Source organism: Mesocricetus auratus, unplaced genomic scaffold (assembly GCF_017639785.1).
Source record: "Mesocricetus auratus isolate SY011 unplaced genomic scaffold, BCM_Maur_2.0 Super-Scaffold_100020, whole genome shotgun sequence".
NCBI classification, from domain to species: Eukaryota; Metazoa; Chordata; class Mammalia; order Rodentia; family Cricetidae; genus Mesocricetus; species Mesocricetus auratus.
Window position 1 is genome coordinate 15,518,724 of NW_024429201.1, and position 19,225 is coordinate 15,537,948.

At 46.1% G+C, this 19,225-nt stretch overlaps 1 long non-coding RNA gene across 1 annotated transcript in view; it reads left to right on the forward strand.

Annotated features, from left to right (window-relative positions):
- Positions 1 to 2,956: 2,956 nt before the first annotated feature.
- LOC110339256 overlaps positions 2,957 to 19,225 on the forward strand; it is an 89,349-nt gene continuing 73,080 nt past the window's right edge. Inside the window, exons 1-2 of the long non-coding RNA XR_005869997.1 lie at positions 2,957 to 3,041; positions 10,705 to 10,771. This is a non-coding gene — a long non-coding RNA (uncharacterized LOC110339256). The remainder of the gene's footprint in view (positions 3,042 to 10,704; positions 10,772 to 19,225) is intronic.

Consider the following 19,225-nt stretch of genomic DNA (forward strand, 5'->3'; position numbering starts at 1 on the left):
GCTATTGTTGGTATTTACCAGTTATTTTTATTTAAAAAATCATGATGGCTATGAATGAGTGGCTAAGGAGAGGTTACCATAAAAGCAAGTAGGAGGGCTTTGTAGATTTGTCAGCAAGGAAGGATAAAGTTGGGTCCCAGAGAGAGGATATAGGTAGGCCTTTTGGTCACAGGAACTTGCGAAGAGTATTTTCCTTGCTCTAGCTCAAATCAATGTCTTTTGGATTTGTAGCAGTTTGATTATGAAATGTTCCCCACAGAGTCCAGTATTTAAACACTTGGTCCTGGGCTGGGAAGGTGGCTCAATTGATCAGGTGCTTGCCTCATAAGTATGAGGGCCCAAGTTCAGATCCCAGCATGTACTTGAAAGCCCCACAGAGTGGTGCACACCTGTAATCCAAGTACTGGAGCCAGAGAGACAGAAGATCCTTGGGGCTCACTGGCCAGCCAGTCTGGTTGAATTGATGGCCTCCAGATTCACTGAGAAACCTTCCGGTGTCAACCTCAGACCTCCATCCACACACATATGCACACGAATGCATGTGCTTGCAGCCACATGTGCACACACAAGCATGTACACACACATACACCACACACACACACACACCAGCAGACAAAAGCCAAAAGGACCTGGTCCCCTGTTGGTGGTGCTGTTTAGTGATGTTGTGGAACCTTTAAGAGGCGGAGCCCTGTGGGAGGAAGTGGGTCATGGGTGGGCTATAAGGTTTTATCGCTCAACTAGCCTTCTGTCTGTTTCCTGCTTTATGCTGCTCTGAAGTGAGGAGTTACGGAGCCCTGATCACACATCCCTGCTTCTTAGAAGCTGCCTGCCACCATGCCTCCTCTGGTATGATGGGAGGTACCTCTCGAACTGTGAGTCCAACTTCTTCAAGTTGCTTCTGGGAGATATTCTGTCATAGCAACCTGAAAAGTAACTAATATACAACCCATGAAGTCGTCATTGCCGCATCTCCAGGACAGGTCCCTTCAATGCCCTGTTTATGCTGCAGTCGCCTTAGCAATTACATCTACTTATATTGAAAGGGGTAAACTAAACTCAATGGCTTCACTTCGAATAATTGAGAAATAAAGGGACCAAACCTCTCACTCAGTCTCCTGCTTTAGCAGCCATGACAGGTTACAGAAAAGACACGTAGGCCTCCGACACAAGGAAACTCCAGATCCTCTGGCTTCCCGGAGTCTAGGGCCAAAACTGAACACAAACTCCAGATCTCCCCGCCATTAGCCTCCTAGACACGTGGTTTCTGGGAACTGTTTGGCCACAAAAGAAACTTCAGGGGAGACCAAAACCTCCCCTATAGTCTCCAGGATCTAGTTCTGAAAACTCTTGATATCTATGAACAAGAGGCCACCTGCAAGTAACAAGACAAAGCCACAGAAACCACAGAATGTTCCCTCTCAGCACTGACCAATGAGAATAATTGGTACACAGGTATTTCATGCCAAAATATGACTTTGAGAAATTCTCCTAATTGTTCCCAAATGTCAACTAATCAAAAACCAACCCGTATCTACTGATGTAATCCTGTAACTTTTGTCTTTAAAACCTAGCAGTACACAGGGGACTTCACTCCCTCTGGGGGCTGCTGTGTCAGCTTGCTAGATGGGGTCCCTGTCATGATTGGATGACCAATTAAAACCTTGTTTTTACAGTTTAGTGGGTCTGTGTTCCTGTTGGTCTCTGGGGATCTGTGCAACTTAGGCACAGAAATAACAAGCCCGCATCAGATAATGTGATCACCCTAGTTTTCAACTGCTAAGTGTGTTTCTTTTTCAATTCTTTTTTTTTGCTGAGTGTGTTTTAAAGCAGGACTTTTAAAGTTATTCCCATTCACTAACCGCTTTTTGCTGTATTTTTTTTTTACTTTTTGCAAAGCCTCTGGTTATATAGTATATAAAATAGGAATGCAAATAAGATATTTACTGTTAACAAATCACATTTACTGTTAAATCACAGATACTTGTTTTAAAACAATTCTTTGGTGTCCATATAGTTTTACCACTTATTAATGACAAAAGCAAAAGTGCATACTAATGAGATGGACGTGTTATTTTTTTTCCCCAGAGACAGGGTTTCTCTGTAGCTTTGGACCCTGTCCTGGAACTCACTCTGTAGACTGGGCTGGCCTGGAACTCACAGAGATCCGCCTGTCTCTGCCTCCTGAATGCTGGGATTAAAGGCGTACGCCACCACCACCCCGCAGATGTGCCTTTTTAATATAGGGAATTACATCTTGGCTGAAGGTTAGGTGCTGCAGAATGCATACAATCTCCGACACTGTTCAAAGTTGACAGACATGCTGATTTTACAGTTGTCAGTGATGAAGAACATTTTAACTTCCATGGAGAACACTCTTTCACACAGAAACACTGCCCTAAAACATGGTAAAGAATGTCAAAGCCCCTTTCAGAATTATAGATGTGTGAAATCACCCAATAGTGGAAAAATTTAGAGTAGTTACTTTGAAGTGTTTGCTCTTAATTTCCATCTATATTGTCTCCGAGTAAGCAGTTACTGCCCGTCTTTCTCTGTGGAAGCTGAGACATCCTGGACTCGTCAGATTTCCAGTTCGGGGGATTTAATCCATTTCTCTTCTTTTCTCTTTCTTTCTTTCCTTTTTTTTTTTTTTTTTTTTTTTTTTTTGGTTTTTCAAGATAGAGTTTCTGTGTAGCTTTGTAGACCAGGCTGGCCTCAAACTCACAGAGATCCACCTGCCTCTGCCTCTCGAGCTGGGATTAATGGCATGCAGTAGAATATTATTTTAAGGTGTGTGGCTTTTGTTTATGCTGCGTTTGTTTAACTCTGTGAAGCTGTGTTACTTTGCCTGTCTAAAACACCTGATGGTCTAATAAAGAACTGAAAGACCAATAGCGAGGCAGGAGCAAGGAGAGGCAGGGCTGGCAGGCAGAGGTATAAATACAAGGAAAAAAAAAACGAGGAAGAGAAGCAACAAGAGAACAAGGAGAAGAAGACGTCAGGCATCAGCCACGCAGTCAGCCAGACACAGAGTAAGAAGGAAAGTAAGATTTTTTTATTTTTTATTTTATTTATTTATTTTTTGTGACAGGGTTTCTCTCTGTAGTTTTGGTGTCTGTCCTAGAACTCACTTTGTAGACCAGGCTGGTCTTGAACTCCCAGAGATCCGCCTGCCTTTGCCTCCTGAGTGCTGGGATTAAAGGCGTGCGCCACCACTGCCTGTGGAAAGTTAAGATTAACAGAAAAGAAAGATAAAAGCCCCGAGGGAAAAGGTAGTTGGGATAATTTAAGATAAGAAAATCTGGCTAGAAGCAAGATAAGCTGAGGCTGGGCATTCATAACTAAGAATGAGCCTCAGTGTGTGATTTATTTGGGAGCTGGGTTGATGGGTCCCCCAAAAGCCAAAAGAGCAAAACACCACACAACATGCTGCTGTTTTGGAGTCACCCACACACTTGTGTGTAACCCTTTATTCATATTCTGTAAGGCAGTCTGGTAAACTTCTTGTTCCCAAAGCTAGGCTTGTGTGTAACTGTCACTTTGGTCTGTTGTTGCTGCTTGGTCTGGGGTGAGGGGATCCTTGTTTATGCCTCCCTAGGGGAATTTCATACAACCATATGCACACACAACTGGAATCTAGGTACACTTTGTTAGATTACTCTTCCCCCATATCATTAGAATTTCCCAAGTATTATTAAGATATAAGTAAATTATTTAAAACCTGATTTTGAAGTATTACACATTTATTGTTGAGATGTTGGAAAAGAGAGAAAATAATAAACAATAGAAAAAAAGAGATGTATCCCCATCACCCAGAGATAACCATAACATGTGTGTAGGTTCTCTCAGACTTCTAAATTTTATATGTGTTTCAATGACTGCTTAATACTTGGGAATTGGTTTCTAAAAATTGACACATTGATCAGGAGAGATAAGAGCATTGACTGCTCTTGCAGAGGTCCCAGGTTAGATTTCCAGCACTCACATGGTTGCTCACAATCGTCTTTAACTCCAGTTCCAAGGGATCCAATACCCTCTTCTGGCTTCTGATGGCACCAGGCGTTCATGTAGTGTACAGACAGGTATGATGGTAGAACACCTGTACATGTAAAATAATGCAAACATTAAAAAAAGATACATGTATTTTCCATACCATTGAGTAGCACTCTATAGTACATTCTAAAAGATTGCATTGTGTCCTGTTTTTCTGTTTTGTTGGTACTGGGGGTTGAATCTGGGGACTCATCCAGCTAGTAATTTAAGGTGATTTCATTGTATTCTATTACACACATGCATTGTAATATACTTCAATAAGCAGAAATTACAAAATGATGTTGCTCATAATTTTTCCTTATACAAGGAAAAGCCAACTGTCACCCCTTAGAGTCACAGAAGTGTATTTATACCCAACTTTAGGACAAATTCTAGCATCTGATGGTGAGGACAAGGGCATTCTGAACTTACTGTCAACTTATCCTTGAGTAAATGTATACCTGTTCCAAATGCTAAAATACCCCTGCATTTGTTATCAAGTTGTACGTCATCTCTTAAAATATATGTTCTGACAGACTAAAATAGGCAACTTAAACGTTCCATTTAAGTTGCTGTCTCATGCATAGCTGCTGAAAATGGTACTTGATGATTGAGTGAAGGTATTTCCCAAAGAGGACTAAACGCTCCATCACATTCGCCTCTCGTGCCTTTTTGCTAATTCTGCCCTGAACATCGGCCCTGAGATGCAGCTCCGTGACTGTTTTCTCTCTCTAGAGTCTTTGTTCCTGGACTGCTATTTCCCTCCTACACACATGGTTAGCTGCCCTTTCTGATTATTAAAACACACCATCTTCACTACAGAGCATTTATAAAACAAAGATTACTCCCCCACCCCCCATGGCAAAGAAGGCTTCCTGTCCACCAAAAATCTTGCACCTTTTGTCCGTAATTAGTCTGGGGATACATTTTCCAGACCACACCTGCATCTAGGCATGACCAAAGGCGTGGGAACAGGTTGCTTTCAAGCGAAGACTTTGAAGTTATAGGAGTGTTTTCCTCAATCTTTCTCTGCTAGACGGTTAATGAGGCCTTAGGGGGATTTGAGGAACTGCTGCTGGAGAAGTTTGGGCTCTCTCAGTCCTAGGGTTGGAGAGAGCCACCTGCTAGCCAAATCTGGGTTACCTTGCTTCAGGAATACGGCAGTAAAACTCCATCTGGTTACAGAAATGCAGTGATTCAGTCTTTAGAATACTGTTAACACTTTGGTCCAGATTTATTTATTTATTTTTCCTTTTTTATTTAAATTAAAAACAAGCTTGTTTTACATGTCAATCTCAGTCCCCTCTCCCTTCTCTCTTCCCCTGCCCCCCATTAACCCCCTATCCCATCCCCTTTCTGCTCTCTAGGGAAGGTGAGGCCTTCCATGGGAAATCATGGAAGTCTGTCATATCATTTGGAGCAGGGCCTAGACCCTCCCCCATGTGTCTAGGCTGAGAGAGTATCCCTCTATGTGGAGTGGGCTCCCAAAGTCCATTCGTGTACTAGGGAGAAATACTGATCCACTATCAGAGGCCCCATAGATTAACCAGACCTCCAAACTGACATCCACATTCAGGGGGTATGGAACAGTTCTATGCTGGTTTTTCAGCTATCAGTCTGGGGTCCATGAGCTCCCCCTTGTTCAGGTCAGCTGTTTCTGTGGGTTTCTCAAGCCTTGTCTTGACACCTTTGTTCATCATCAATTTTATTTTTCTTTGTATTTTTATTATGATTACTACTTTCTCTCTCTCTGTATGTACACATGTGTGTGCCACAGTGCCAATAATTAAGAAGTGAGGTTAGTAGTTAATTTATAATAATTAAACTTGTAGTCACATTATGTATGTTTTCAAGGTTAAACAAGTATGTTTTAGACAGATGACTTTCAAACACTTCAAAGATCTACAGACTGTAGCATTTAAAGTTTGTCATGAAAAAGAGACACATCTGCTAGCAGCATCAATTTACTTCATAAAAAGATGATGGGCATCAAAGAAACTCCATATGGAGTTTGCTTTTAATGTGACAAGGCTAGCCACTTGGGCAAGAAACTACCCTTGCCTTTACTGTTGACAGTATGCTGGACTGGACAACTGGGACACAGGAAAAAAAAACTGCTAAACTTTGCCAAGACAAGGCAGGACAGTCCTTACAGATTCCTGCTTCACAGAAGAGTCTGTCAGACATTCTGTAGGACACAGAGAAAAGGGACTGATGAACTTTGACAACACAAGGCTGGACAGTTCTTCAAATTTCCTGTTTTACTGAAAAGTCTGCTGGGTATTCTAGGCCTGTAGGCCGAAGATGGATGCCTCATCATTGCTGAGGAATTTTGGGTGACTGTCCAGGCAGCCAGATGTCTCTGTTGTTAGGTAATATTACAACCTTCTGGGGTCTTTGATGGAGTTAAAGACTAAATAGATTTTTCCTTAGTTACGATATAAAGTAAATTAGGTATAAAACTTTGGAATCACTAAGGTATTATAGATAATGAAATATTTTCTCTGAATTTGCTAAATAAAAATACACTGAATATTGTAAATGTAATTCTTGATAACTTTTTATTGTATATAGTTTTACTATGTTGAAGTTTTATTTAGGCAAAAAAGGGGGAAATGTGGAATATTAGTTTAAGATGTGTTACATTTGTTTATGCCATGGAATATTTGCTTGCATACTTTTATGTTGCATTTGTTTAACTCTGTAAAGCTCTGTTACTTTGCCTGTCCAAAATACCTGATTGATCTAATAAAGAACTGAATGGCCAATATCTAGGCAGGAGAGGGATAGGCAGGGCTGCAGAGAGAATAAATAGGAGAAATATAGGTTCAAGAGAGAAGAGCAAGGGAGGAACAAGAAAAGGAGGAGAGAAGGATGCCAAGAGCCAGCCACAGAGTAAGAGGGAAAGAAAGATATATAAGACTGAAGACAGATAAAAAGCCCAAGATGTAGTTAAAGAGAAATGGGATAATTTAAGTTTAAAAAGATAACTAGAAACAAGCCATGGTAAGGTTGGGCATTCATAAGTAAAAATAAATCTCTGTGTATGTATTTGGGAGCTGGGTGGTGAAACCTCAAAGAGTTAAAAACAAAACAACTACACACATGTACACCTGCACACACATGCCAACATGCATGACCATATACATCCATACCACATACAAAGGAAAAAAATTAAAAAGCTTTCATCTATATCTCTGCTATAAGGACAATTGTGCTTGGATTTAGGGGTCAAGATAATTTCCCTGTGTCAAGATCCTCAATTGAATTGTGCCTCATAAGGGAATACTGCAGGTTCCAGAAGCTGGGGTCTGTTGGTGTATGGTCATCTCAGCAGCTCTCTTTGGGACCCCAGTCACAGCACTTGCATTGTCAGATGCAATTATCTATTTTTGCTCAGTTTTGCTTTCTAAGGGTCTTGCTGTGCTGCCCAGCTGGTTCCACATTTTCCCAACACAGTTTGCTACTCATAACCATGAGCTGTTGGGACTTCAGAATGTGCAACGCAGATAGGGTTGGATTCCATAGACATTTCCCTACTGACTCTCCTCTGTTCCTTCCTTTCCTGGTTTCTTTCCATGTCCAGTTCTTGCACTAAAAGAGCAAAAGCTAAAACCAAAAATCTCTTTAAAGCCGGGCGTTGGTGGCCCACACCTTTAATCCCAGCACTTGGGAGGCAGGCAGGCGGATCTCTGTGAGTTCGAGACCAGCCTGGACTACCAAGCGAGTTCCAGGACAGCCTCCAAAGCCACACAGAAACCCTGTCTCGGAAAAAAAACCAAAAAAAATCTCTTTAAATAAACCTGCTAAGTCTAGACTTCAGACCAGACTATAGCCCTTACAAATATGGTCAATGGAATACAGCTGATGGAGTACAGCGCTTACAAATACATCTGAGAGAGTACAGCCCTTACAAATACATCTGAGAGAGTACAGCCCTTACAAATGCAGCTGATGGAGTACAGCCCTTACAAATACAGCTGATGGAATACAGCCCTTACAAATACATCTGAGAGAGTACAGCCCTTACAAATGCAGCTGATAGAGTACAACCCTTACAAATACAGCTGATGGAGTTACAGCCCTTAAAAATATAGCTGACGGAATACAGCCCCTACAAATATATTTGACAGAATGACAATGTTTTCCTTCAGTTGGGATGCCACACCAGACCCCAGGATCTTTGAGATGAGCCCGAGTTGCTAGGTAGGCTGCACATGCTGTCAGCTCAGAATCAATTGTTGGGATTGTGGGGGAGAGTACTTAGGACATTGTATCAGGAGGCAGTAGATCTGCCAAATACTTGGGACAGTGTTCTACTTTGCGCTAGGGAAAGGTATGTATACCCCTCCAACTGTTTGGGTTAGGATTTAACTGGACCCTTGGCTGGTTTACATGGTGTTGACATAATGACACCCACCCAGTCTCCTCCAAGTCTACTTACCAAACAGTTTCTAGTTTTGTTAGCTGTGTTCCAGGACAAAGCCATATATGGTCATGGGGAGAATGGATACCGGTGGTGGCAAAGCCAATGGACATTGAACTTTTGCAATGGATTTGTGTCCCAAACACAAATTCATTAACAACATTTTTAGCAGACTTAATTAACTTTATTTTTCTTGTATGAAAACCCCTATGTTATGGCCACAGCTGGAGCCTGGGTCCTCTGAACAGAGACTCTGGTATGGGTTTTCACAAGATGGTCAGTGAATTCCTGATAAGGAGACTTGGTGGACACAGTCTCTTTCCAGAGGCCAGGGGCGGGTCTTAGAGACGGCATCAAAGGTGGCCTAGGTAAAGCTGCCCAGGGTGGCAGTGCAGCCCTGGCTGAGGTGTAGCAGTCATCAATACCGACCATCATCAGTTGCTCCTTGGGTACAGGAGCAGAGATGATGCCGGTGCCTCTGGGGGCAGGGATGAGACGCACCAACACAGAGTCCCAGTGACCTGTCACCTTGCATGGTGAGAAGCTTGCCATCTTATTCCCTCAGTAGCCTCTTCACACAGGATCAATGGAAAGGTTGGCCAAGATGTTGGCCCCTTGGATGGCAGTGGCTACCTCCTTGGAGCACTTAACACCAAGACCAACATGTCCATTGTAGTCCCCAATGGGGACAGAAGCCTTGAACCTGGTCTGCTGGCCAGCCTGAGTCTGCTTCTGTACTGGCGTGATCTTTAGAAACTCATCCTTCAGGGATGCATCCAGAAAGAAATCAATAATCTCGGATTCCTTAATGGTCAGGGAGAACTAGTAGATCTCTAGGGACTTGATCTTCATGTCTTTGACCAGGTGGCCCAGCTTGGTGACGGGGATCCACCCCTTGTCTCCAGATTTACCTCCATGATTCCAGCAGCCCTGACCCTTGACACAGAGGCCCCTAAGACAGCTGCCGAATCCTCTGCAGAAGCCTCCGAGGTCCTTAGGGCCTTAGGGCCCTCCTGCTGCACCGGTACCATCCACTATTTGGTGTTTTCCCGAAAAAAAAAAAGCGCTCTTTTTATTTTTCATCTCAAACATTAGTTTCCCAGGGGCTGGAGTGCTGGCTCAGCAGTTAAGAGTGTGTACTATTCTCTCAAAGGAGGGGAACTCAATCCCCAGCGTCCTGTGCTGGAAGCTTATGACCACTCATTAACTCCAGCTTCAGGGGAATCTAACACCCTCTTTTTGATTCTGCAGGCATCTTCACTCATGTGTGTACACCCCACATACACATGTGTATATACATACACTTACACTTATTCAGATACCTATGTATACCCCGCATACACAGATACATATACTTACTCAGATATGTAGGTATACCCCCACATTCATGTATGCATACACCCCACATACACATATACACACTCATACACACATATCCCCATACATAAACACATATTCATGCACACACACGTAGCTCTTCTCTCTCTCTCTCTCTCTCTCTCTCTCTCTCTCACATCCCCATACATAAGCTCATACATACCTCCCCCCACACTTACAAATAAAAAAAGGGCTGGAAAGAAGGCTCAGCAAGTGAAGGCACCTGCTGCCACACCCGATTCCATGTGTTTGATCCCTGGGACCCATATGGTGGAGGAGGAGTATGAACTCCTTTAAGTTGGCCATGTTCAGACTCCTGCAATGACACACAAATAAACAACTGCAAAGAAATCTCTAAAAGGTGCCTCCTGATTTTCCCACATTCCTTTGATTATTGTGAACAATTTTAATAAAATCAATTTGTTGTCATCCCTGACAGAGGCCGGTCACATTTGAATATTTCATTGGTTAAAATCACGTGTGTCTTCACGTAGCTAGGGGACAAACTGTGGCACCTATTTGCAGACTCTTGGGCCCGGCCTGAATGAGTGCAGTGGTAAATATCCCTTGCTGGCTTGGAAATGCAGTGATTTATTTTAACCGTCCCCCTGACGGTACAGCCCTCCTGAGTGACTTTGCCCTCGTTATTTATAACCTTCCTTGTGCACCAGCAGCTTGTCCCCAAATCCCATCAGGCAGCGTCAAGCCAAGGGAGCAAGGATCTCACTTCTATCAGTGGGAAGATCCTGAATGTGCCCACAATGAAGGATTTGGTGCGGGAAATGGGAGGGGAGCCACTGGGCTTGGTGTTTCCAACTGGGTGCAAGCAGGTCCCTCTAAACTTACTGCCATTTCTCACGCCCTGTTTGCAGGCAGATGCCGCGGCATGCACGTGGAGAAAGAAAGGAGGACAACTTTTAAATTGTAGCTGTTTGGAGGGTAAGTCGGTGTGCTCGGCTGTTTCAATTTACATTTTCATCGTGACTAATTGTATCGAGGGTTTAGTTTTGTAGACTTATTGGCAAGTACTCTCATTTGTGTGTTATCTGTCCAATAGATTTTAAAGGTTGGTTTATATACACATGATGTATAGTCATATATAAATAATATATATATATGTGTGTGTGTGAGAATATGAAAGTCTGTTTTTATATCTACATGTGAAATATAGATAAACATAAGAATATTTAAAGTCTCATTTGGATGATATGGTTAATTTTTTTAAGGCTTATTGATGAAAATATGCTCATTCTCACCTTTTTCCTGTAGCCGTAAACTTTGCAACATGATTTTGCAAATCTGCTTGTGCCCACCAGGGGGCAGTGTCTATATCATTTGAATCTGCCGGCTTTTGACTGTGTGTTGGTTGGTTGGTGAGGTGTAGTGGAGGAAATCATGTGTCAGCTATGAGGCCCACCCTCCCTGGGGCCTCTTGCTCTCTGCCTGGGTGCCAGTTACTGACTCCTTAAAGGTTCAGCTTCCCATCTATAAATATCTATCGTCTTTGCTACCAAGTAGACCCTCCACAAATTCACATTTGTAAGTCTGTCATTGTTACTGTTCATAAATCAGCCCAAAGTTCAGTTTCCTTAGTTGGGTTTTCTCTTAAGACATTTGAGTAATTGTGGTTGCTATACCATATATTATTTGCTCAAAGGCCAGTGTCAACATGGAGCTGACATTTCTTTCCTGTCACACAGCCTTCCGCTGCCTGGCTGTTTCCACCTCCATGCATTCCTAGGAACGAGGGCACTTGGAGTACTGTATCCAGGAATGCCACTGACATCCCCCGTGGGCTGTGCCAGGCCCCATGTCTCCAGGATTAGCGTTTACACGGTGACCCTGGCTATGCAGAGGTGATGTTCCAATAGCACATCTCAGGTCATCCTTTGGGTTAATCAAAGCATGAGCTTACTTTCCCTACTTGGAGGTATTTGCAAGCAGATTTCTTCCATATTTGCCATCTCACGCCTTTCAAGAAGAGCTGAGCTTCCTTGCGGCATCCTGTGTGTGTGTGTGTGTGTGTGTGTGTGTGTGTGTGTGTGTGTGTGTGAATGACGCAAGGTAATCCATCATTGTGGCAATGAAGAATGAGTCTCATAGGCATCAGGTCTGAGACGCAGACAGCCTCTGTGTGCTGTCATTCTGGGCTAACGACCTGGGCCTCTGCACCTGTCACAGCACTCAGCACTGGCACTTGGGTCACGACCCAGTGTGGTGTCTCTGCAACTGCAAGCCTGGGAACTGGCCAGGCATGAGGCACACCTTAGATTTTCCCTCGGTTGATGGGAGTAGCTGGCTCTCCATGTACAAAACAAAAAGTGAGGCCTCTGGGCTTGCATCATCTGCCTCGAACACCACAGACACATGGAGAAAGTTGCATCTACACAAGGGCAGTGCGATCCTTCTGGAACATTCATAAGCTGTTTCTATTTTCTGAGAAAAGATCTCACTATAGTTGAGGCTAGACCGAAGCTCACTAGGTAGCCCGGGGTGATTGCAAAATTACAGCAATCTTCCTGATCAGCCTGTTGAGTTCTGGGATTGTAGGTTTAAGGCACTGCTTCCAGCTTTCTTCACGGGCATCGGAAGTGTGTTGCCTCACGTGTTTTCTGTTTCTTCTTTAAGGAAATGTCTCATTAGGACTTAAGATTGGCAGGTGGTAGGGGCTGATGCTAGGTCTGCAGGCTCAAATCATTACAAAACCCAGGTGTCTAGCTGTATGAGTTAGTTAGCACCTCTTAGCCTCAGTATTCCTATCTATAAAGCAGAAAAGAGCGCCCATTGGTAGCTATGAAATGTATATTTGTTAAATGTTTACAAATACCAGGGCCTGGGGTGTAGCTCAGTGGTGGAGTGCTTGGCTAGCGTGAGCAAGGCTATGCTCCATCTTCACAGAGACAGGGTTTCTCGGTGTAGCTTTGGAGCCTGTCCTGAAACTCACTCTGTAGACTAGGCTGACCTCAAACTCACAGAGATCTGCCTGCCTCTGCATCCCCAATGCTGGGATTAAAGGCGTGCTCCACCATCCATGGCCATATACAGTTATTTTAAAAAATGCACAGCAAGAACAATTTGTGGAAGGATTATATTTGCTTAGTCAGTAATTACTCTTTTATTTAATTTTCTCAGTTTTTATGTTGGCTTTAAAATATTTACAATTTGTTTGTGCCCACGCATGCACAGATGGCCAGATGAATTGTTTATGGCTCTCACTTATCACTTTCCACTACTCCTTTGAGGAAGGGACTCTCCTTGAAGTTGGGACTTGCATTTTCTTGACTAGGGCTGAAAGTCAGCAAACCCCAGCAACTATCCTACCTCCCTGTGGGGTTTCAGATGTGTGCAGAATGGTTTGTTTGTTACATGGGCGCTGGGATCTGAACTCTGACCTTCACTATTGCTCAGCAAGTACTCTTAAGTGCTGAGTCATCTTTCCAGCCTCTTTATGTTGGTTTTTGTCTAGACATTCAGCAACTGACCCAATTCTGGACACAGCTTTGAAGACCAGCTAATATTGTTGTTTCTTTGTGGGAATACCAACTCTTTCAATGACTGTGCAGAAACACATTCTTGTTTTAGATTTAGTGAACTGACTCTTGGGCTCTTCGTAAAGATTGATCACCAGAAAGACCAGGTCCCAAGAAGAAGTTTGAATCTACCATGCTTATCCTGTGGGAAGGAGAAAAGAGGCAAAGATGGAGTTAATGCATTCTTATGTCTGTGTGAGGATGGCTTGGTCAAAATCCCAGGAGTTTGGGGTTCAGAAAGCTTCTATGTTGGTGAGATGTGTCCATGTGCCAGGAAGGTGGTGCCCAAATCCACAGGGGTGGAAACTTTTGGGTTAGGAGGACTCGCCCTCATGCTTTTTCTCTGCTTATCAGCATGCTGAATCACTTAATGATATCTATGATAAATTATAACAAACTAGTGAGCATGAGAAGGTACTCAGGGGAACCCTAAATATGTGACTAAGAAGGACCAACGCATGGCTAACTTGTGATTTGAATATGAACTGTGATTGGTGTGAGGGAGCCTTCTACATAACTGAGTCCTTAACTTGTGGTATCTGTAATAATTGCAAATTCTATTAATATTAAGATATAGTTGGTATCATAACTACAATACGGGGAACTGACTGCTGTGCATATTAGTTACTTTTCTAATACTTTTCTGCAGCGACAAAACATCTGGCAGAAACAGCTTAAGTGAGGGGGGCTTTGGTTCATAGTTGGTGACAGGAGTTCAGTCCATCGTGGCTGGGGTGGCTCTGTGTGTGGCAGCTGGAGCTCGTGGGACAGTTTGTTATATCTCAGTGGCAGAGGGACCTCAGTTGGGGATGGAATCAGGCTGTACCTTCAAGGCCCACCTCACAGCCATCTCCTTCCTCCTGTCAGGCCCCACTTCCCAAAGGTGCACAACATCTCTAAACAACACCACGTGTTGGGGGCCAAGTGCTCAAGCACAGGTGCCTATGGAGTGTGTGTGTGTGTGTGTGAGTGTGTGTGTGTGTGTGTGAGTGTGTGTATGTGTGTGTGTGTCTGTGTGTCTGTGTGTGTGTGTCTGTGTGTGTGTGTGTGTGTGTGTGTGTCTGTGATCAATTCATATTCAAATCACAACAGTATGGGAAATCTGGACGCCCTCACTAAAAAACGAAGGATGAAAATGGCTGGAGAGATGACTTAGCAGTTAAGAGTACTGGCTGCTTGATCAGAGGACCCAGGTTCAAGTCCCAGCACCCACATGGCTGCTAACAAGGACTCTAACCCCCTCTTCTAGTGTCTGCAGGCAATGCATGCATGTGATACACAGGTGCACATGCAGGCAAGACACCCATCCATGCACGTAAAGTAGGTGAGCAAACCTTTTAAAAAACGAGGCGTGAGGATATAAATAAATGCATTTTTGTAAATAAAATAAAGAATATTCTGGATTCAGATGTATTTCTGAACTCCAATTTAAAACATGCAAAAAAAATTAAAAGATGAAAGGGAAGAAAAGAAGATAAAGGTCTCGAATGTCCTCTGAAGGTCCATTCATTGATGGTTTGATTAGCAGACTGGTACTTGTGGGAGGTGACAGGAAAGCTAGGTCATCCAGAGGATGCCCAGGAAGGGGATACTGGGACCTGGCCCCTCCCTCTCCTGTTCCTGCTTCCTGGGGGCTGAGAGGTGAGCAGCTGGCCTTGATTTTCCTCAAAAGGCAGCAAGGCAACTGAAGATGCATGGAAACTGCTAAAGCTCTGAGCCACGATGGACCCTCCCTCTTCATGAGAAAGGAAAAGAAAACCGAGGCTGTCTTTTCCAGATTGTTAATTTCACATCACCCTTCTCCAGGCATGTGACATTTCTGAAAACCCCAAGGCTTTAGGGGAGGCAGTTTTGTGATCACTCCATATTCATGTGTCAGGGCACACTCTGTCATAAGGCAGAGCTCCTCCCTCCAGCGAGCCCCACGGCACACGGGCTCCAGTGTGCAGCGAGCCCCAAGGCACACGGGCTCCAGTGTGCAGCGTGGCTCAGACATGTGGGCTCCAGTGTGCAGCGTGGCTCAGACACGCGGGCTCCAGTGTGCAGCGTGGCTCAGACACGCGGGCTCCAGTGTGCAGCGTGGCCCAGGCACACGGGCTCCAGTGTGCAGCGTGGCCCAGGCACACGGGCTCCAGTGTGCAGCGAGGCCCAAGGCACACGGGCTCCAGTGTGCAGCGTGGCTCAGACACGCGGGCTCCAGTGTGCAGCGAGGCCCAGGCACACGGCCTCCAGTGTGCAGCGTGGCTCAGACACGCGGGCTCCAGTGTGCATCGAGGCCCAGACACGCGGGCTCCAGTGTGCATCGAGGCTCAGACACGCGGGCTCCAGTGTGCAGCGAGGCCCAGGCACGCGGGCTCCAGTGTGCAGTGAGGCCCAGGCACGCGGGTTCCAGTGTGCAGCGAGGCCCAGGCACGCGGGCTCCAGTGTGCAGCGAGGCCCAAGGCACACGGGCTCCAGTGTGCAGCGTGGCCCAGGCACACGGGCTCCAGTGTGCAGCGAGGCCCAAGGCACACGGGCTCCAGTGTGCAGCGTGGCTCAGACACGCGGGCTCCAGTGTGCAGCGAGGCCCAGGCACACGGCCTCCAGTGTGCAGCGTGGCTCAGACACGCGGGCTCCAGTGTGCATCGAGGCCCAGACACGCGGGCTCCAGTGTGCATCGAGGCTCAGACACGCGGGCTCCAGTGTGCAGCGAGGCCCAGGCACGCGGGCTCCAGTGTGCAGCGAGGCCCAGGCACGCGGGTTCCAGTGTGCAGCGAGGCCCAGGCACGCGGGCTCCAGTGTGCAGCGAGGCTCAGACACGCGGGCTCCAGTGTGCAGCGAGGCCCAGGCACGCGGGCTCCAGTGTGCAGCGAGGCCCAGGCACGCGGGTTCCAGTGTGCAGCGTGGCCCAGGCACGCGGGCTCCAGTGTGCAGCGTGGCTCAGACACACGGGCTCCAGTGTGCAGCGTGGCCCAGGCACGCGGGCTCCAGTGTGCAGCGAGGCCCAGGCACGCGGGCTCCAGTGTGCAGCGAGGCCCAGGCACGCGGGCTCCAGTGTGCAGCGAGGCCCAGTCACACAGCCTCCAGTGTGCAGCGAGGCCCAGGCACACGGGCTCCAGTGTGCAGCGTGGCTCAGACATGCGGGCTCCAGTGTGCAGCGTGGCCCAGGCACGCGGGCTCCAGTGTGCAGCGTGGCCCAGGCACACAGGCTCCAGTGTGCAGCGAGGCCCAGGCATGCGGGCTCCAGTGTGCAGCGTGGCCCAGGCACACGGGCTCCAGTGTGTAGTGAGGCTCTGCAGTTTTCCTGTTAAGCTTTGGTCTCCTGCACTAGCAGGAACCGTCATTGAAAGCACTCACCTCACAGCCTGCTTCTGTATAAACTCACCATGACCTCTATCTTGTTCCCACCTTCCACTAGGTTGGAGGGGGAAAATTTCCCTCCTTTTCCTGTTGAATGGAACCATCCAAGGGCCACAGCTTCAGTCTGGTTCACACTGTAACGGGAGTTTAATCAGGACTGGTTAATGAGGAACCATGGCGATTGGGTCCACAGGCCTCAGTTACTGAGGAGGCTGGTTTTTATGCATGGCTTGTATACATTTTATTGTGACAGCCAGAGAAGCAAACTTTTTAACCTCCCAGATCAACACTGCAGAATTAGTTCATCCAGGTGACTGTGACTTGCTGGAGACCTACAAAACCATCACCTTGACTGTAGCACACCGTGCCTTCAACAGAACCCAAGTCAGGAAGGAGTCCCCATGCTCCCCTAACAGAAGGCCACCTGACCAGAGTTCTGTGGATCTATGTGGCAGGTCTGCTCTGTGGGATCCAGTTCTCAGGTAGAGCCTGAATTCTAAGGGAGACATGCAGCCCAACCTGCACCACCTCTGTGATGAACTTCACTGTGTATGACGGGTGTTTGGGTGTACACGTGTGTGTAGCTGCACATGCACATGTATGTATGTGTGCATGTGTGTGGAGGCCTGCAATTGATGTGTCTTCCCCAGTTGCTCTCCAGTTCATTTTCTTGAGATTGGGTCTCACTAAACTTGGAGCTTACCAATTTAGCCGGTTGGCTGGCTAGGGAGTCCCAGAGATCCGCCTCTCTCTGCCTCCCCAGTGTTGGAATTACAGATGCGTGCTACCGTGCCCAGCTTTTATTGCTGTGCCGGACAGCTAAGGCGTCCTCATGCTCGTGCGGTAAGCATTTCGCCACCTCACCTCCAAACTTGGTTTTCAAACATATCTGTATAGCCTGTTGTGTTCAGAACTTTCCAGGCTTCGTGTGAAATGTGGCATCCTTTCATTTGCCCATCACAAAATGCTCAGACCAACATATCCATGCTAGGAGTAGATACTAAGTGACTTTAAAATGGAAAAGGACTGAACCATCCAGTGCGGGATTCACAGGGGCCACCTCCTATAACAACTATCACGACTGAGTAACTTGACATCTCCTCTACCTGTAACCATCACATTTCCACTCTGTAACAGCCTTCTAGAAGACCACCTCTCCCTTTTATGACAGCTGAGCAAAACTGAGTTTCAAGTCAGTTGCGTTAGTGGCCTAATGTCACAGCCACCAAGAGGCTGGGCTTGAATTGGAACCCAGAACTGGGCAAAGTCAAAGTGGAAGCCCTTGGTTTAACATCACTGTTTCCTGTGATGTTAATATTAGCAATGAATGATTTAAGGTCTAGGATGCGGCCATAGGGGTGATGGACCAGGTGGAGGGTAAGATCTTACCAGCTAAGTAAGATTATTTTGTAGGCAGGCCTTTCTAGAGGAACCGGACCTATAGAACAAAAGAAGATTTACTGCATTGGCTCGCACAGTTGGAGGCTGTGTACTCTATAACAATGGCTGTGTGTGAGCTCAGAGCAAGAAGCTGATGCCGCAGAGGAAGGCGCACCAGAGATACAATCTTAGTGGCAGGTGGAGGCCAGGAAGCTTGCTGCAGAGCTTCTGATGAGTCCACCTGTTGAGGGTCTGAAGAAGCTGTAATCTGCTATCAGTGGGTGGAGGCTGAGCACTGGCTGGCTCTCTCTGCCTCCATCTGAATCTCATCATCCTAGTAGGTGATGCCACCCACCTTCATGCTGTCTTTTTCTCGCTAATGGCTAGCACACATGCCAAAATACCCTCATTGACATACTCAGAAATTTGCTGTGCTAATATTGTGGGCATCTGCACCTCTTAGTCCAATAAACTCGACCTCCAAGTTTAACTACCCAAGCATTTAATGTAGATATTAAAAATCACTGCAACAGAAATCTTAGATGAGCAAGAGGGAGAACGCTGGGCAAGGGTTCAGGCATGTGACTCTAAGGAAGACTGGTTGGTTGGATCAGTGTGATACTGGAAGAGACCAAGCTCTGAGGAGAATGTTCAAGGTCGGGGAAAAGTCTAGAAATGGCAGTGAGAAGACTGAAATCCCATCTCTAGTCAGCATTTTCAGAGATAAATGAGGGAGAGAATGGCCAGCCTTTGAACGGGGTGCAAGGGAAGCAGCAGGCTTAGGTTTTAGTTGGGGCAAGAGCTGAAGGAAATGGGACGTGTGGAGGCAGAGAACAGATGTGGTGATGCCAAGAACTGGTTCTTTAATAAAGCAGGCACCGTGGAGGATAGAAATAGCTTCAAAAGTGTGGAGGTAGGGGATGTTGACCAGATGGCCGAGTTCTCAGCTTCCAGTGCTGCTTGACCTCACCGAAATAAAGAATCATCTCGAGGTATTGTTGGGTGGTGACCAGGGTGTGACTACTGGGAGAAGGGAGAGGAGCTGTCTTATGGGAGTCTGCAAAGCTCTGGGGCACCGTGGGTCCTGTGAACAACAGAGCCAATGCTGGAGGATGCAAGCTTCTCCCTGTTACAGCTACACCTT